The sequence below is a fragment of the Calypte anna genome, chromosome 3 (genome assembly GCF_003957555.1).
Source record: "Calypte anna isolate BGI_N300 chromosome 3, bCalAnn1_v1.p, whole genome shotgun sequence".
Lineage (NCBI taxonomy): Eukaryota > Metazoa > Chordata > Aves > Apodiformes > Trochilidae > Calypte > Calypte anna.
The window spans coordinates 2,847,865-2,868,237 of NC_044246.1; positions in this window are offsets into that span (position 1 = coordinate 2,847,865).

Consider the following 20,373-nt stretch of genomic DNA (forward strand, 5'->3'; position numbering starts at 1 on the left):
ACCACGTTACCTGCCTGGAATCTCTGCCTGCCCAGCCCAGCCAGGCACCCAACACCAGCACAGAGTTCACATGGCCCAGGGGATGCTCAGGATGATCCCAAGGGGTGGGGGGCACCAGGAGAGGAGCAGGAGCTTCCCCCCCAGACCTCCTCCCCCTCACCAAAAAAACTCCAAAAAAACAAACAAAAAAAACCCCATAAAAAATTAACCAAAAAAAACCCCAAAAAAGTAAACAAAGAAATCAAATAACAAAAAAACAAAACAAAACAAAAAGGAGAAGGGAAGGGAAGGGAAGGGAAGGGAAGGGAAGGGAAGGGAAGGGAAGGGAAGGGAAGGGAAGGGAAGGGAAGGGAAGGGAAGGGAAGAGAAGAGAAGAGAAGAGAAGAGAAGAGAAGAGAAGAGAAGAGAAGAGAAGAGAAGAGAAGAGAAGAGAAGAGAAGAGAAGAGAAGAGAAGAGAAGAGAAGAGAAGAGAAGAGAAGAGAAGAGAAGAGAAGAGAAGAGAAGAGAAGAGAAGAGAAGAGAAGAGAAGAGAAGAGAAGAGAAGAGGAGAGGAGAGGAGAGGAGAGGAGAGGAGAGGAGAGGAGAGGAGAGGAGAAGAGAAGAGAAGAGAAGAGAAGAGAAGAGAAGAGGAAGGGGAAGGGGAAGGGGAAGGGGAGGGGAAGGGGAAGGGGAAGGGGAGGGAAGGGGAGGGAAGGGAAGAGAAAGGAAAGGAAAGGAAAGGAAAGGAAAGGAAAGGAAAGGAAAGGAAAGGAAAGGAAAGGAAAGGAAAGGAAAGGAAAGGAAAGGAAAGGAAAGGAAAGGAAAGGAAAAAGGGAATGAAAGGAAAAAGAGAATAAAAAGATAGAGCCTCCTACTCCACCTCTGAGCCCCCCTGATTCTCCCTGGAGGACCCTCTCCCATATTGACTTGTGAGAGACAGTTCCAGATCTGCCTCAGTAGTGAGAATGAAGGAAAAAAAAAATGAAACTAAAAGCATTGGCCATGAAGAAGTAATGTTTCCTTCATCTCTGGCCTCACCTCATTTGAAGGAGTGGGATCTCCCAAGCAAGCTGCAAAACATTACAGCTGACAGGAGGAGCAAAAGAAACTCATTTCTACCTTTTAGCAGCAGTGTGGAGTGTCTGAGGCTTTGTTTCACCTTTTTCTGAGGCAGGATTTGTTTTATTCACCCCAAGGGCCAGGACACAGCGTGGCCATGACCTGTTGGATGTTGGGCTCTAAGAGGATTTCTGTGGGAGGTCTCTTTTCCCTGGCCATTTTTTCCTCCATGTCCTGAAATAAAAAATATCTGCCCCCAAGATACCCCAAAACCTGCTTTCTGCTCTTTCTTTCTCCTTTCTTCATTTTGTATCCTTTTCACCTCCATCCCTCCTTCCCTCCTGGGAATTTCCTCAGATGGAGAGAACTGCTGAGATTCAAAATATCCATGGAAAAAAGAAAGAGGAAAAAAACTGCAGCACAGAATCATTCAGATCTGAACTGAAATAAATGGCAACATAGGAAATAAATGTGTCCAGCTGAGTGGGGTGAGTCCTTGGTTACACAACCTCAGGACAAGGACTGGGCTGAGCATCTCCATGTGTTTGTTTCTCTGAGTCACGAGTGCATCAGGCTCCCTGGGAAAGGCCAGCCAAAGGAGATGGCTCCCTCCTCTTCTTCTTCATTCCACTGACCATAAACAATCCCCCTACATGTTCCTGAGTGATAGAAAACAACAGGAATGGGATTTGATTCCCAGGGAGTGCACTGGTGTCCCATAGCCCTCCTTGCTGCTCCTCTCAAGTCCATTAGCTCAGCCTGATGGTTCTGTTTCTATTGATATAGAAATCTGGTTTTCTCCCCTAAATCACTCCTTGCATTAATCCAGATATTTGGGGAGCAGAAATGAGAGGCCTCAGCCACAGAAGTAAAAACCAATTATGGGTCTTTTATGGCTTCTGCAGATTGTTTAAAAAAAATAAAATAAAATTAGCATGAATTCTGTGAATGTCTCCTCTCCCCATCTTTTAGCTGGCTGATTGGGGTCCCCAGAAGATCCCAGGAAAGACAAGGCTGGCCACTGGAACTCTGTCATCCTTGGAGCTGGCACATATCAGATCCTTCCAGCTGGGACAGAGAGCACCTGGGTTCCTAACTGCAGCTCATGGAGATCCATGCCCTAAACTTGCTGAAAATAATTTGATCTCAAAGATCAGCTGAATTCCTCCTTATTCCCAACATCCAGGTCTCACTGACAGCAACTAAAAATATCAGTAGTTATTAAATGCCTAAATAATGCTGATTTTCTGTAATAGCAAAGAGACTAAAAGCATTCACACTGCAATCTGCCTGCTCTTCATAATTTTGGTAGGAAAGGGTGTGCTGGAAATAGGACTGGGCTGTGGATGTGTTCAGGTGGGAAACTAAAGGCTGACAGGCAGGAATAAGCAGCTGAGAAGTGCTTGGGCTGTAAATTAATTTATGCTGCAAGATGCACATGGACATGAGGTGTTTGCTTGGGTTTTTAAAGTTGGAAATGTACAGAATGAGATAAGAGTGGCTAAAAAGGTCTCATGGCAGTTTTTTGGGGTTTTTTTGAGTGTTTTTCCTGATTAAAAACCTTGCCAGCTGAAACTTTTCACTGGTCAAAGCCAAAAACCAAGCTTGGGCTGAGCTCTGCCTGATGTGCCTTAGATGTTGGAAGGTGCAAAAAAGCAGCCAGCTGAGCTGCTTTCTCCATTTCTGCTTTAAAAAATAAAAATCAGCATGTACTCTCATTATGGTGCTGACACTCTATGTGGCCAACAAAATGCTTCCCTTCTTCTCCCCTTTCCTAAAAATCACAGCCAGCCCCTGGAGTGCAAAACCTCCCACTGACAGCAGAATATCCCTGGCTGTGCCGTTGCCTCCTCATGGCAAGGCTCTCCTTGGATTCCATCTTCCCACCTGCTGGAATTTGCACCTGGGCACTGGGTTTCCTGCAAAAAAAATGAAATATGTATTTCCCAGCCAAAAGCCAACCAGAAGATCCAGCTCCTACTCCAGCCTTGGGAATGCAGTTCCATTGGTTTGCAGCCCCAGTCCTTGGTTAAGGTCAGAGGTGTCACTTTGACTCCATCCCCCTATTTAAAACAGATGCCAAAACCTTTTTTTTTTCTTTTACATGGTGTATTCTGACACTAAATCAATGGAAATTGTCACACTTTTCCAACAGGATACTTTGTCATAGCAGAACTTTTCTGGGAATCTGGAAAAGATGAGGATTGCAATGAATTGGTTATTTAGCATGACACCTGCTCTCACAAAATACATAGTTTAGGTTAGAATCAGGGTTTTTAGAGTATTCCATCATCTGATTCTAGGTTAGACTCAGGGTTTTTAGAGTATTCCATCATCTGATTCTAGGTTAGACTCAGGGGTTTTTTTAGAGTATTTCATCATCTGATTTCTACCAGAAACTTCCTCACCAACACTGACCTGAAATAATGTCAGCATCCACTGTTTTACTGCTTTTCAGGATTTTCCACCTGTCATTCCTCACTTCAGACACTTGAGAAATGAGGAGCCTGGTGAATTCTACTTTTCATAACCACACTGTGCCTATGTCAGGGTTTCACACTGGCCTGGCAATTAAACCGAGTACCAGATGCTCTCTGTTAATCTCTCTCTCCTCCTTGATAAAGAAAGGAGAAAGAATAAGGGAGAGAGACTGATGGGTTGGAAACTGAACTACACAGCTTTAATGAAACAGGAATGATAAATAGGAAAAATGACTAAATCTATACAAATATACAGGAAAATGGAAATCATATTCCTCCCCCTTTCCCCCCAATAACTCTCACGTCAGCACCGAGGCTGCAGGGCAGCCCTGGGAAAGTCCAGGCTGGAATCCTGGGGTCAGCAGCAGTTGGAGCTGGAGGCAGGAACACACAGATATGGGCTGGGATGGATCAGGAGCACAGGCAGAGGAAGGGATGGAATCCTCCAAGGATGCCGGGTGAAGGAAGGGAAACAGGAAAGGCAGGAAGGGCAGGAGCTGGAAGCTGGAAGTAGGAAATCAGGAAATCTGGCTTGGCCCTCGTGATGCCTCAGATTTATCCTGAGTATGAGGTGTATGGGATGGAATCCTCTGTTTGGTCAATTCTGGCATCTCTCTTGTCCCTTCCACCCCAAAGGAGGCTGCAGGTGGGACCTCTTTATTCCTTCTGGAGGGTAAAATGTTCCTCAGAGCTGAGCAGTGGCCTTGGCTCTGCACACCAGGCTCCAGCAGTAACTCTAAACATCAAGTGTTATCAGTCCTAGAAGCACACACTGTCTGAGAAACTTGCTGTTAATTTCAGCAAGTGCAACTACTTAAAGAGACTGAGCTGAAAGCAAAAGTACAAGACAGAAAGTCACCTTTATCCTGGCCCAAACCAGGACAACCTATTTTTCACATACAGGCCAAAATAGTTATTGGTTTCATTATTTATATTATATACAGACCAAAATAGTCTCAGTTATTGATTTCATTATTTAAAATTCATAGAATCACAGAACAAGTGAGACTGGAAAGGACCCCTGGAGATCATTTGGCCTCCCCTCTCCCCCCAGGGATGCTCCTTGAGGATATGAGGCTGGAACTCCAATGGATCCTTAGTTTGGATCCGTTCTCCCTGAGCTTCAGCATCTGCTCCACTTACAACTCCTACAACTCCACTCTTTCCCTTCTTTCTCTTAATCTTAAAAATAACATCTGCAGGGGCAGAAATGACATCACAAGGACACACACACACATCCATCTGGCCCATGGAAACAATTCCCAAATTCAGATGTAACTCCTGACTTGCAGGGATCTTTGTTCCCTGAGCCCAGCTCTATTTCCACCTCCACAGAACATTTCCTGGTGGAAGAGCCTCTGGATTTATTGTTCTTACAGCAGCTGCAGAGCCAGTGACCTGCCAGGCATCCCCCTTCTCAGGAGAAGAGAGAATACAAATAGGACAAAGTTTTTACAGCAAGAGACCCTGAGCAGCAAAATGTGGGCTTGAAATAACTCTTGCTTTCTAGCAAGAGCTTCAGGGAGGTTTTTTTCCATTTTTCTTGCTGCCTCCACAGCAAAATGAAAAGTAGAAACCTTCATCATACACATGTATGCAATGAGAGCACTTGATGTGGTTTCAAAAGCAGATGCAGTCCCCCAAGGTCTGTTCTACTTGGCAGGCAATATTTTTTCCCAGCATGAAATAAACCAAGATACAAACCTGGGACTTGTACCACAGAGTACCACAGGGTTTGTTTATTTGGGGTTGATCAAGATCCACCCACCTGGAGTTCTAACCAACCTGCAGATGGTTCTTTCCCCAGTAGTGACTGCAAAAAAGAAATATAAATTCATAGAATCATACAATCCTAGAACTGGCTGGGTTGGAAGGGAGCTCAGAGATCATCAAGTCCAACCCTTGATCCTGCAGTTCCCAGCCCATGGCACTCAGTGCCACATCCAGGCTCTTTGGAAATAGCTCCAGACACGGAGAATCCACTACTTCCCTGGGCAGCCCATTCCAATGCCTGATCACCCTCTCCAGAAAGAAATTCTTTCTAATCTCCAACCTAAACCTCCCCTGGCACAACTTGAGACCTTTTGTGCCCTCTTGTCTTGCTGAGAGTTGCCTGGGAAAAGAGCCCAACCCCCCCTGGCTCCAACCTCCTTTCAGGGAGTTGGAGAGAGTGATGAGGTCTCCCCTGAGCCTCCTCTTCTCCAGCCTCAACACCCCCAGCTCCCTCAGCCCTTCCTCACAGCACTTGTGCTGGATCCCTTCACAGCCTCCTTGCTCTTCTCTGGACCTGCTCCAGCACCTCAATCTCCTTCCTGAACTTCCTGAGGGGCCCAGAACTGGACACAGGACTCAAGCTGTGGCCTCCCCAGAGCTGAGCACAGGGGCAGAATCCCTTCCCTGGACCTGCTGGCCACGCTCTTCCTGAGCCAGCCCAGGATGCCATTGGCCTTCTTGGCCACCTGGGCACACTGCTGGCTCATGGTCACCTTCCTGTCAATCCAGACTCCCAGGTCCCTCTCTGTCTGGCTGCTCTCCAACCACTCTGTGCCCAGCCTGGAGCTCCCCATGGGGTTGTTGTGGCCAAAGTGCAGGACCCGGCACTTGGAATGTTGAACCTCATCCCGTTGGGATCATCCCAACTCTCCAGTCTGTCCAGGTCCCTCTGCAGAGCCCTCCTGCCTTCCAGCTGATCCACACTCCCCCCCAGCTTAGTGTCATCTGTGAATTTGCTGATGAAATGGTCTTTTCACAAGATTTCTGACCCATTTGTGCAAACTCCAGTAGTTTAGATGGTTTAAAGGAGGCTCAGCTGAGCATCCAACTTTGTAACATCCAAACTGTGGAGTAACATCCAAACTCCACACTATCATCCAGAATTGGTCATTCCGTGATTCCAAAATACCCCAAATTGCTCTGGGGGTATCTGGAGGTGGAGCTGCAAAGATCTGGTTTCAATGGGAAGCAATAGGAACTTTTCTCTCCAAACAATATGCAAATAAAACCTGACTCATCTGCACAAACTGTCTGGAGGGATTTACAGCTGGGCTGAATTCCTTTCAACTTGTTATTTCAGAAAAGGTTTCTCCTGCTTAGAAGGGAGTCAATATTTGGAATTCATTTTCCTGCAAACTCTACTTCCAGGTCTGGTGTTAGGATGGAATTGGGCAGTAGAAACGAATTGTGTTCTCTGAAATGCAAAATGATAAAGGTTTAAAAGTTTAATGTTTTAAATATGAAACATATTTCGGATTAGCAAAAAGGGACAACAATACAACCAGAGCTTAGAGAAAACTCTCAATTTCCATGCAGCTCCCAGTTCTCCAAATACTTTCTTTAGTTGCAGAACAGGCTCAGGATTAAAAACTTTTATCCAATTTAACTAAGGAAGTAAATATGAAGAACACATCCCCCTGCAGACTGCCCCAAGCTGTTAAACAATATTTAGCACAGGAAAAAACCCCATGCAGATCAGAAAGTCCTTGGCATGTTCCCTTGTAGCTGGATGCACCAGGTGCTCTCACATCACCCAAAGTAGAAGAGTTTCAAGAGGAAGAAACTTTAAGTTTTGCTATTTTCCTGCAACAGGCAAACTTCTATTTGCACTTTTACCAAAGCTTGAGCAAACAAAATCAATTGCATCCCACATTGAACTGAAACCAACCCATGATTTCTGCCTCAATTTCTTGAGCTGCATCTGCTTTGTGTCTTGCTAACCTGATGAAGGCTTCTTGATTCTGAGTGTGTTGTGGATGTCCAGGCTGCCTTTCATCCCAGAGCTGGAGTTCTGAGCTCTGCAGGATCTGCCAAAGCCAGGAGGAGGATGCTTGGCTCTTCCAGGAGCAGCACAGAACATTCCCCTCTGGGATTCTCCTTGCAGAATTTGCAGCTGGATATTCCTGGTGCCTTATGATTTGTGAGGGAGACAGAAGGTATCTAGTGAAATAAGCCAGTTTTTGGATATTTCACAAACATTAAAAAAATTAAATGATAAAACAAATAAAAAAACAAAATGATAAAACAAAATAAAAAAAAAAGGGGAGGGGGACAATCATACTTTGAATCCAAAGGGAAAGAAAACTTCTTCCTGACTTCTGCTTAGCCACAGACAAGAAGATTGCTTTTTGGCATTGTATTGACAGGTTTCATTCTGGTTTGCAAACTGGAGATTTGAGGCAGGAGTGGAGATGGGTCTGTCCCACAACCCTACCAGAGCTGGAGCTGTAATTTGCCTTTTGTTCTTCCAGAATCAAAAAGAAAACAGATGGAGGGAAGACTCTGACCCAACAAGGGTTAAGATGCGAACATCTACAGGGTCTGAACTGGGAAATACATCCTAGCTTGTTAATGGCTTGGAAAATAAACTCGTTTGACCAGAGTAATAGTGATTAGCAGCTGATTGTTGAATTATAGATGGACAGCTGGAAGCCTAGTTAAAAATTTTTTATCTTGAGCACAGTGGTGAATAGAAGGGCTTGGTCTAAATGTCTGAGTATCTGAAAGGTCAAGAAGGAAATACAGGAACAATGGGAGAGAATAAAAATGTTAACTCAGGTATTTACTCTGCTAAGTCAGATAGGAAAGTCTGGAGTAGACATCTGGATCACTCCATGTCCAAAGTGCAGGAGGAAATGCTCAGCTCCAGCTGCACATAGGTTATGAACAAACCACTTCCTTAGATGCTGAGAAAAACCTTTACTTTTCTACAGAGAGTTCTTCCTGAGGAATCTTTCAGAATTGATGTGAAAGGCCAGTGCATGTCACCACTTTAGGGTTGGGTTTGTCACATTTTGGGTCTCAAAGACACAGACATCTAAGCTAAATTAATTATCTGTATGTCTTCCACTGACAATGCAGAGTCCTAACCATACATCTCTGAGCAAAAAACTCCCAAGCTGAGAGACAGCAGTGTCTCCAGGTGCTCAGCACCTATTTGAGGGCACAGGGTGTTAAATATTCCCTAGTCCTTGCCTGGGCTTCCTCTGAGCAGGATGGAAGGAAAACAGAAGGCTTGCTGCAGAGCATGAAGTTTAAGAAAACAACTGACAGCCCATCAGGGTTGTTGGCAGTGGTTTTTCTGTGGACCTAAATAGCATTTCTTGCACCAAGTAATCTTGTGGCTTTCTACACAAACTGATCATGTCACCCGTGTGTCCCCACAAGGCAGCTGAAAGCTCTAACTCCCTCTCTCCAATAAAATACACAGATGGGTGATACCAATCTAGAGGAGGTTGATGGTAAAGTTGGAATAACTTTAGAATAACATTAAAATAGCTTCAGAATATTTAGAGACCTGTCTTATCAACCACAGAGCAGGGATAAGGGATTCCTTCTCCCATTGCTCATTGCTGAATTTTGGCAGCCTGATAGTTTTATATAAATTCTGTAGTTTTTTTTTTTTCCTTGTAAACACAGGCAATCAAAGCAAGAAAATATATGCCCTGATCTCCAACCAGGAAGGACAGAACCCAGCTGGAGGGAGCTGGGGAGGTTATGGGCAAAGACACCAAAGGGCCAAGGTAAAAGAGTGAAGCCTCTTCCAGGGACTGCCCAGTGGATTTTGCTAATATCTGACAATATCAGAAATGAGTGGAATTGGTTTGTTTGCTAGTTTGCAAACTAAGAAAATTACTGGTCTGCTGTCTATAAGCAGAGGTCTGAATAATAAAACATTTTACTGAGAACTTCCAGCTCATGTTCCTGTGCACTGGGAGGGGAGCAGCTCAGAGCTCTGGATAAAACCAGTAACCAGGAGGTAAACCATGCAAATCTTCCCCATATGTAAAGGGCAACAGAATAGAAAGGAGTTGGACAAAATGGGAGGAAAAAAAAAAAGGAGACAAACCATAAAAAGCAAAGATAATTTTTTTCCTTTGGTTTGCTGATTTGGCTTTTTCAAATGAATGCAAAGATGCTACAAGAAAACTTCACCAGCATGTGCACCACAACCTCATGGAAATATTTGGAAGTGAAGGCACTTAGTGATAGCTGTAACACTGTAAAGAATCTCCCTGTACTTGAGGACCTCATTCAGGTTTATTTCAAACTGCAGAAGCATGCAGTGCTCTATATTCAGCTTTATTCATGTATGGAAAAAATCCTTTGGAATGTATGAAGAGTGAAGCCCAAATAGCCCAATAGAAATGACTTTCCCCAGCATTTGTATCCCCTCTTTACAATCTATAAATTGATTTTTAAATTCTGTTGGAAGGCCATCACTCTATTAAAATCTCTCATACTTTTTCCACAAGGGCTACGTGCAAAAGCACTTAGAGCAAATATTCCCCTGCAGCAAAAAAAAAGAGAAAAAAATCTGCAGCAAAACCTGTGACCTTCTATATGTCCATTAGTTAATACTCAATTGATTGATACTACAAGAGAGAACTTTCCTTTTCTTTGGCCTTGATGCTATTTGGAAAGAGACCCCCTGCAATCCATCCAAGAGGGCTCAGTGATGTGAGGAAGGAGACCACTAACACATCGGGGTTCTGTAATATTGGAAGGGAGACCCCCTTTTGCACTGAATTAATGCCTGGAAAATCTGCTCCCCTTATGCTTTTTCCATGTGATTTGCTGGAGCTCACTCTGGCTCCATTGCTGGGAAGGCCAGGACATATCCCCTGGCAGTTTTAAAAACTTTTATAAACTGGAAAGTATTTTGCTGGCTTGAACTTTGCTTGCCTAGAATCTCTGCAAGATGCTGCTGTTATTGTTGGGGTGTTAGTTGAGTTAAATCATGTTCTTCATTCCTGTTCAAGGAGGTGGTGGATTTCTTTTTAAAGCTTTCTTATTTACCCCAGGATGCCAATTAATTCAGTTCTCAACTGTTTATTTGTGCTTCCTCCCTTTGGTCCCTTCTGATATGTGCAGGAACTTAGATGGGGGTAGGGAGGAGGTGGGGGGGTTGGAAGGGGAATAAAATAAATGTATTGTTCCAGCTTGGTTTCCAATTTGTTATTTTAGTCTAGGTGAGAAGCCAACCTGCAGTGATTCAAATCCATGCAAGGTGAGAGAGAGATGGGTGTTGTGGTGCCAAGAAAACAACCCCTTTCTTTGCTGAGCTCCTGGTTACAGTGGTGTTTTCAGCAGCCTTGAAATGGGAGGACACCAAGTATGGGGGATCCTCATTGCTCCAGGTGAAACAAAACTCTGGTTTTGTGATTAGAATTTACACTTGTTAAATGTCAATCCCATGGCACAGCACCTGATTTTGGCCAAGGTGACAAACTGGGACTTCTTGGACTTCCATTGGTTAAAATATTGACTTGAAATCCTGATAATGTGTTTGTGTGTTCACAGATTGAACAGGGGAGGAGGAGGCATTCTTAAATACCCTTCCAGTTTACATAAAGAATCATGTAAAGGTTTGAAATTGGGTATAAAGTTGAGATCTTCAAGTCATTTACCATTCAGTTCACTCAAAAATTTGCCAACAATTCATTCACTTACTTACTTGGCTCCCCACCTACAAAACTCTGGAGGGATTTAAAGAAAGAGTTTGATGGAAATGGGAGACCCAGTCAAGGTTATATTCCTGTGCTGCTGAGGAAAAATGGCTTGAATACAGTGAAAATAATAATATTTAGTGAGCCTGAAATGGGGTTTAAATCTATAGTTTGAGCTGGTGATTTGTGTACTTTGAATTCTATCATGGAAATAATACCAGCCACTGGTTTGAGTTAGACTAAATCCTAACATGGCTTTGATCCCAGTGCTTTGTTCTTCTCTTAAAGAGAAACTTATCTCTTCTGAGAGCAGTTACCCTGGAAAACTTGGGGAGAACAAGTAAGGATCCTTAAATCAAACTCAGAGTTTCCTGGAAGCCATAAAGTAAGTAGGAAAAGATCAGTTTGGATGTTTCTATTTCTCTGCCTACTTCTACTGCCATGAGAAGTGTCCCACATAGCTCCAGGTACCCAGAAGGTGCTGGGGAATACCTGGGCTACTTCCCACCATCAGCAGGGAGGAATACTTGAAGGTAGCCAAAAAGCAAGCAAAGGGGTAACACATTTATCTCTGTTGGTAATTAACTTGTGAGTCAGCTGAGTAGGGTTTGAGTAAGCCACTGGTTTGAGTAAGACTAAATCCTAGCAAGGCTTTGATCCCAGTGGTTTGTTCTTCTCTTAAAGAGAAACTTTTCTGAGAGCAGGTACCCTGGAAAACTTGGAGAGAACAAATAAGGATCCTTAAATCAAACTCAGAGTTTCCTGGAAGCCATAAAGTAAGTAGGAAAAGATCATTTGGATGTTTCTATTTCTCTGCCTACTTCTATTGCCATGAGAAGTGTCCCCAGAAGATGCTGGGGAATACCTGGGCTACTTCCCACCATCAGCAGGGAGGAATACTTGAAGGTAGCCAAAAAGCAAGCAAAGGGGTAACACATTTATTTCTGTTGGTGATTAACTTGTGAATCAGCTAAGCAGGGGGGGGTTAATCCCTGTCCTAAATCAAATTTGAAGAACCAAGCTCCTGATGAGCTCCATGGTCCTCTGACTCTGCAAAGTAACCAGCAAGTGGTCCCCAAGGCTCCACACCATTGAAGCTCTCTTTTGGGATGCTCTATGTGCTGGTGGATGGCACAAGGGCAAAATATATGCTCAATATCACTAGCAAAAAAGTGCCTTGGGAATGGCACATGTAGGGAGAACTTTTAGAAAGGTCATTTTCATCTGTGTCAAGATAGGATGCTTGGAAGAGCCATAGCTTGGGCAACCAGAGATGTCAACTCTGTTCTTCAAATGTGGCATTTCTAAGAGGACTGGGGCCCAGTTATATGATCCTGATCTCATAAAAAGCATAGAAAAGACAAGGTGAATCATGGTGAAAAAATATTTTCTGGCACGGTCTGTAATAACCCAGATGAGAGCCAAGAAGGCTGGAACAGATCTCAAGAGTTCTGTGTTCCTTCATCCAACCAAGAAGATGTGGGCAGCTCCACAGAGAGCCCCTGGCTGGCAAACCCAGAGGGCATGGGCAGCTGGGTGAGAAGAGGGAGATGTCTGTGCAGAGAGAGAAAAACTCCTTGAATGAGCTGAATTTCTGTCCATGGAAACAGAGCCTGCTAAGCAACCCAGCTAATGAGCCATAGCTCAGTGAGAATCCCAGGCAGAATGGCATTAGGTTTTTTTGGTCATGAAATTAGAGTAAGGAAACAAAACTAGTGAATTTTCTGAAGGCTCTGGGCAGAAGTTAACTCTTCTTCTTCTGCATGGGTTTGGCTCCCTCCTGCTACCAAAATGCTCCCCCAAATTTCATCCTGTTTGCAACCAAGATGACCTAAGAGAGTGCTCCTGGACAGCTTTCTCACCTGGTTGAAAGAAGAACAGAAATTTGGGTAAGTGGGGAGAAGAGAGTTCATTATTGCCCCGAAGTGTGTTGCATGTATAGTAATTGTTTATATATACATATATCATAGAATCATAGAATTGGCTGGGTTGGAAGGGACCTCAGAGATCATCGAGTCCAACCCTTGAACCATCGTTGGGGTTGCTAGACCATGGCACTGAGTGCCACATCCATATATATTTATTTTTTTTATAGAGGACTATTATTGAACTATTCCTTTTTTCAGGAATGATCCTCTGAATTGCAGGCACATGTAGATCATGAGTAGGTTTCCTGCCTCCTTATGGACTGTTTCAAAAATAAACTGATTTATTTTTGCATGGGAGTCTTCATGATGTGCAGCACTCCCTGACTCTGGTGCACGGGCTCTGGCAGAACCCCCTCCATGGACCACAGGACAGCAGCAAAGCCCTGCTGGGATCTGAAGTGTTGATCAATTTTCAGGAGAAATCATTTCTGAGATTATTTTCTGTAGGCCAGCTGGAATCCCAGCCAGAAAAAGGGGAACTTGTGTCTTTGCTAACATAATTCCAAGCAACAGAACAAAATTCCTCAGGGCTAGGTTTCCTTTTTCACAGAACCAACTAAAAGTAGAAGCAGGAGCCAGTAAAAGTAGAAGCAGGAGAAGTTTGGAGCCAGGCAGGGGTTGGTCTCTTTTCCCAGGCAACTCTCAGCAAGACAAGAGGGCAGGGTCTTAAATTGTGCCGGGGGAAGTTCAGATTGGATATTAGAAAGAATTTTTTCACGGAAAGGGTGATCAGCCATTGGAACGGGCTGCCTGGGGAGGTGGTGGACTCTTCGTCCCTGGAGACATTTAAAAAGCGACTCGATATGGCACTCAGTGCCATAGTCTAGTGACTGTGGCAGTAGTTGATCAAGGGTTGGACTCGATGATCTCTGAGGTCCCTTCCAACCCAGCCTATTCTATGATTCTATGATTCTATGATTCCATCTACCTAGTGTTTAACAATTCCTTAAAATAACCCTGTCATTAGGAGGTGGCAAATACAGTCTGGTCCTCAGTGTTAATTCCCAGCTCTGGCCAAAAATGTCCCTTTGGGCATGCTGCAGAGAGACCAAAACCCATGAAGTGCCTGTAAAATGGTTCCCACTGTAGAAAAAGTGCCAGCTGACACTGAGCAAAGTTTTACAATAACAGCACTTCCTGAAAATAAGTTTGAAGTGGCTTTAAAAGCTCTGATCATTTCTAGTTTCCAGATATGAAATTTACTTTTCAGCTTGCCAATATAAAAAAGCAGATGGCATTTGTGTCTCTCCTGTGCTAGAAAACAAAAGAGCAGACACCACGAGCATGTCTGGTATCCCCCAGTAACCCAATTAAATCCTAGTATTAGGGCTGTTAAAAACTTAACATCCTCCTGGGTCGGTCACTGCTGAAGAGAGGACCCCAAAGCATCTCCAGAAAGCAGGAGCTGATGATTTCAGTATCAGCATCTCCTGTGCCCATGGTGTCCTGGAGTGCAATACCCAGTTTGCAAGCTGAATTTCCTCAGTTCAAGGAAAAGATGTTTTCCAGCAACTCCAAAACACACATTTCAATATTTAGGGGTGATTTGAACTTAGAAAAAACTGATCTAGGGTCTCCCAGGCTCTCAGCATCCTCACCTTCAAACTGAGGTACCACCTCCTCTGAAGGGCTTGGAACATTGGCCATCCCAAATATCTATTTTTTTCCTTCTTCCCCTGAGATGCTGCATCCCTTTCTTCTGACTTCCCACCCCCAATTAACCACAACCTCAAGGATGAGGACTGAGTCTTATTAGGATTTTGTCTTCCAGCATCACCTCCCAAATCCAATTAACATTGCTTGTCCAGGTGGAAAACCCAGACCTACAGTTTCTCCCTGAGTTTAAAGTAGCTGTCAGGGACAACTTTGGCATCTGAAAATGTAGGGCATTGCTTCAGGAATGACCCAACACCCAATAAATCCTCTGCTGCTTGATTTACCATTAATAATACATTTGGTGTAGTCATGATTTAGGAGGCAATTGGCTGCCAACTGTAAAATACCCATCCCAAGGGCACCTCTTGGGTTTGAAACACTAAATTTCTGCATCATGGGCATCTCTGAGCTTCCAGCTGACTCCCCCAGCTCTCTCACTTGAAGAATTGACCACTCTACACCTAAATCAGCATCCTCAGACCAACCAGCCTAGAAATGGTTGATGGGAGCAGGGAAAGACTTCCAGGGTTTTTTTGCTGGTCTTCTGCAGACTTATAGGAGATGCCAGTGGCCTTGTAACTTCTCTTTCATCAGATAAAATGATTAAAATGGATGCAAGAAGCTCCCAAATCCATGGTTTGTCTCAGCCACCATGTTACATACTTCCCCAGAACTGTGATTTCAGTGTTGGTGGCAAACATCACCAGCATCCAAATCCTGGTCTTCTCACATGTCACTGGGAATGCTGGGAATGCAAACCAACAGCTGGGAAGCCAAGGACATAGGAGCAGAAACCTTGCTCCTCATCTACCCCCATTCCTGCATTTACAGAAGAATGAAGAACAAGCCAGAGATCATTGGTTTGGGTTATTCCATCACTTCCCTTGATAGCTTTCCTCATGCAATGTTAAAAACACAGATTCTTTTTATCTTCTCTCACATGAATTAAATGAAAAATCAGTATTTCTTTACCCAGACATAAAGGTATTAAGAAAAACCAAGCCCACTCTTCTTTTTATAATCTAAATCAGTTTAAAAATCACACTATCTATCTTTTCCAAATCGCACTCTGAATCTTTTCCCCACCTCCTCAATCATTTCTGGTGTTCTTTTTTACATTCCTCTCTATTTTTTTCCTTTTTCTTGATGACTTGTTGACAGCACCACTGAATCTTTACTGTCTGATAACATTTGAAGCAAAATCACTCTGCTGCCTCTCTAGGTCTCACCAGCTGTGTCCCAGTTTCATGCTGCAGGTTCATCATCAGCTGTAATTCCCCTCTTCCAGCTGCCATGTTCTCATTTGCCATTTTTACATAATTTAATTTATCTATTTTTACATTTTAATATTAAATTCATCTATTTTTTCCTCCTCTATGCAATGGATACATAGAAGAAAGCCAGCTCTGATGGGACTGACTGGAGAATTCCCTTTGAAAAAAAATCATTGGATCATGATTCTCCAGTGGCAATTCCTTTCCCATCCTGTTTTCTGACCCTCATCCCACACCCAACCATTTAAATCCATTTAAAACCTGTTGCTGCTCTGCAGTGTTATTTTTAAATACCATGGCCCAGTAAGCAAATGGCTTTAGAAGTCCTGAAGATGTATGGTGCACCTCTTTTGCATTAGTCATTAGAAACCTTATCAGAGATTTATATCTGTTGGTTAACAAAGATGTTTCAGTTTGCTGTCATAATTTATACCCTTTTTACCCTTTGTTTGATTTCTGTATCAAATTTTCTGTTACTTTATCCAAGATTTAACTTTTCCCCACCTCCTCAATCATTTCTGGTGTTCTTTTTTACATTCTCTCTCTATTTTTTTCCTTTTTCTTGATGACTTGTTGACAGCACCACTGATCCTTTACTGTCTGATAATGTCTGAAGCAAAATCACTCTGCTGCCTCTCTAGGTCTCACCACCTGTGTCCCAGTTTCATGCTGCAGGTTCATCACCAGCTGTAATTCCCCTCTTCCAGCTGCCATGTTCTCATTTGTGTAGGTGACTGCCACTTTTGCACTATTTAATTTATCTATTTTTACATTTTAAACATTGAATGAATCTATTTTTTCCTCCTCCATGCAATGGATACATAGAAGCAAGCCAGCTCTGATGTGACTGACTGGAGAGTGCCCTTTGAAAAAAAAAATCATTGGATCATGATTCTCCAGTGGCAATTCCTTTCCCATCCTGTTTTCTGACCCTCATCCCACACCCAACCATGTAAATCCATTTAAAACCTGTTGCTGCTCTGCAGTGTTATTTTTAAATACCATGGCCCAGTAAGCAAATGGCTTTAGAAGTCCTGAAGATGTATGGTGCACCTCTTTTGCATTAGTCATTAGAAACTTTATCAGAGATTTATATCTGTTGGTTAACAAAAATGTTTCAGTTTGCTGTCATAATTTATACTCTTTTTACCCTTTGTTTCATTTCTGTATCAAATCTTCTGTTACTTATCCAAGATTTAACTTTTCCCCACCTCCTCAATCACTTCTGGTGTTCTTTTTTACATTCCCTCTATTTTTTTCCTTTTTCTTGATGACTTGTTGACAGCACCACTGAATCTTTACTGTCTGATAATGTCTGAAGCAAAATCACTCTGCTGCCTCTCTAGGTCTCACCACCTGTGTCCCAGTTTCGTGCTGCAGGTTCATCATCAGCTGTAATTCCCCTCTTCCAGCTGCCATGTTCTCATTTGCCATTTTTACATTATTTAATTTATCTATTTTTACATTTTAATATTAAATTCATCTATTTTTTCCTCCTCCATGCAATGGATACATAGAAGCAAGCCAGCTCTGATGGGACTGATTGGAGAATTCCCTTTGAAAAAAAATCATTGGATCATGATTCTCCAGTGGCAATTCCTTTCCCATCCTGTTTTCTGACCCTCATCCCACACCCAACCATGTAAATCCATTTAAAACCTGTTGCTGCTCTGCAGTGTTATTTTTAAATACCATGGCCCAGTAAGCAAATGGCTTTAGAAGTCCTGAAGATGTATGGTGCACCTCTTTTCATAGAATCATAGAACTGGCTGGGTTGGAAGGGACCTCAGAGATCATCGAGTCTAACCCTTTTACCACCGTTGCGGTTGCTAGACCATGGCACTGAGTGCCACAACTTTTGCATTAGTCATTAGAAACATTATCAGAGATTTATATCTGCTGCTTAACAAAGATGCTTCAGTTTGCTGTCATAATTTATACCCTTTTTACCCTTTGTTTGATTTCTGTATCAAATTTTCTGTTCCTTCATCCAAGACCTAACTCAGATCAAGTCTTTTGCATCTGATCACAGTGCAAGCCTTTTCTTCAGTGTTGGCAGAATATCAGCACACTGAAACTCTCTGAAACAACTCCAGTTTTCAAAGATTTCTTTGAAATCAGTATCATGAACACTATTTCTGTACAACTCCCAGATGTCTCCAGGGATGGTGACTCCACCACTGCCCTGGGCAATGTCACCTTTAAGCTGTTGGCTGTGGCTACCAAGCTCTGCAGGAACACAGAGTTTCCTAAGACTTGGAAGACAAGATAAAATCTCTGATAAAGAACTGGTGTCACTCTGCCTTTGGCTGCCTCTGAGATTTTGGAATGTTTTGGTAAATTTCTCCTCTGGACCTGGAAAACAACTCCTTGATTTTGTGGGGCAATCTGCTTTGTCTCCATGGGTTGCCACTGAGCTCATCATGGGGCAGGCTACCAAAAATCTCTGTCCTGGCTACCAGAAATCTCTGCCCTGGCTACCAAAAAACTCTGTCCTGGCTACCAGAAATCTCTGCCCTGGCTACCAGAAATCTCTGCCCTGGCTACCAAAAATCTCTGCCCTGGCTACCAAAAATCTCTGCCCTGGCTACCAGGAATCTCTGCCCTGGCTACCAGGAATCTCTGCCCTGGCTACCAAAAACCTCTGCCCTGGCTGCCAAAAACCTCTGCCCTGGCTGCCAAAAACCTCTGCCCTGGCTGCCAAAAACCTCTGCCCTGGCTGCCAGAAATCTCTGCCCTGGCTATCAGAAATCTCTGCCCTGGCCACCAGAAATCTCAGCCCTGCCAGTGAGGTGCCTGCACTCCATACACAGCTCGATGCCCACCAGGCTTAGCATTTCACAGTGAAATGAGGACCTCCAGGCTTCACCCACCCAACTGGGAAGTTCTGAGCACGTTGATCACCTCCAGCCTTCATTTCACCATCAGAACCAAAACCTCCAGCTGGGTTTCTGTCCATCCGAGAGCTCTGGATTCAGACCAGACCCCAACAATCCTGTGGGGTCAGTGCTGCTGATTGCAAGCCCAGAGCAAACTGACCCTTCAGTACTATTTTAGACACTCAAATATTTAGGGTTTTTCACTTGGGTCTCCACCCGCAGCCACGTTGGGTGCAGCTCAGCTTCTAAAAATTACCCAACCTGTCCCGTTTCCAGCTTGAGCTGAACAGAGGCAGGGAAAGAGAAAAGATTTGCTTTCTCAACTACTGATGTCTTTGCCTAAATCTGGCTCAGGAAGCAAAACATCAACAGCTGTGGAGCATGGGGTTTTTTAATTCCTGGACAAACTGTCACAGTTGTTTGCCTGAGGACAGAGCCAATTCACAGCCCCTGCAGCCAGGATCAGCTGCTGGAGGGAGAAGGAGCAATCTGAGATTCTGTCCCTGCCTCTGCTATAGATTTGATGTGTAAAAGAAATAGCTCTGTGCATCCATTTACACCTCTGTGGAGGAGCTAAACCAGCAGTAAAAGATCTCCCTGGGTCTCCAGGCAGTTCAGGGAAAGCATCAGAGCAACTGGAATAACAGGAGCACAATTAGGACCTGGACAGACTGGAGAGCTGGGCCGATTCCAATGGGATGAGGTTCAACACGGCCAAGTGCTGGGTGCTGCACTTTGGCCACAACAACCCCATGGGGAGCTCCAGGCTGGGCACAGAGTGGTTGGAGAGCAGCCAGACAGAGAGGGACCTGGGAGTCTGGATTGCCAGGAAGGTGACCATGAGCCAGCAGTGTGCCCAGGTGGCCAAGAAGGCCAATGGCATCCTGGCCTGTATCAGAAACAGCGTGGCCAGCAGGTCCAGGGAGGTGATTCTTCCCCTGTACTCAGCCCTGGTAAGGCCACAGCTTGAGTACTGTGTCCAGTTCTGGGCCCCTCAGTTTAAGAAGGATGTAGAGGTCCTGGAGCAGGTCCAAAGGAGGGCAACCAGGCTGGTGAAGGGACTCGAGCACAGACCCTATGAGGAGAGGCTGAGAGAGCTGGGGCTGTTCAGCCTGAAGAAGAGGAGGCTCAGGGGAGACCTCATTGCTGTCTACAACTACCTGAAAGGAGGCTGTAGCGAGGTGGGAACTGGACTCTTTTCACAGACGACCTTCAACAAGACAAGAGGACACAGTCTTAAGTTGTGCCAGGGGAGGTTTAGGTTAGATATTAGAAAGAATTTCTTCACGGAGAGGGTGATCAGGCTATGGAATGGACTGCCCGGTGAGGTGGTAGATTCTCCGTCCCTGGAGACATTTAAAAAAAGACTGGATGTGGCACTCAGTGCCATGGTCTAGCAACTGCTCCGGTGGGTCAAGGGTTGGACTTGATGATCTCTGAGGTCCCTTCCAACCCGGCTAATTCTATGATTCTATGAAATAAGAACACAATTTACAAATTATAATACTTATAATACAGAAACTCTTGAGTATTACAGATATTTCTTTAACTTTTAAAATTTAATTTATTTGTTTTATTTCTATTTTGTTTCCGCCTGGCCCGGCAGCAGCAGCCTGCCACAGAAGCAGATCTTTAGTTAGGAGTTCTTTATTCCTGTTAAACCCAAATGTGACTC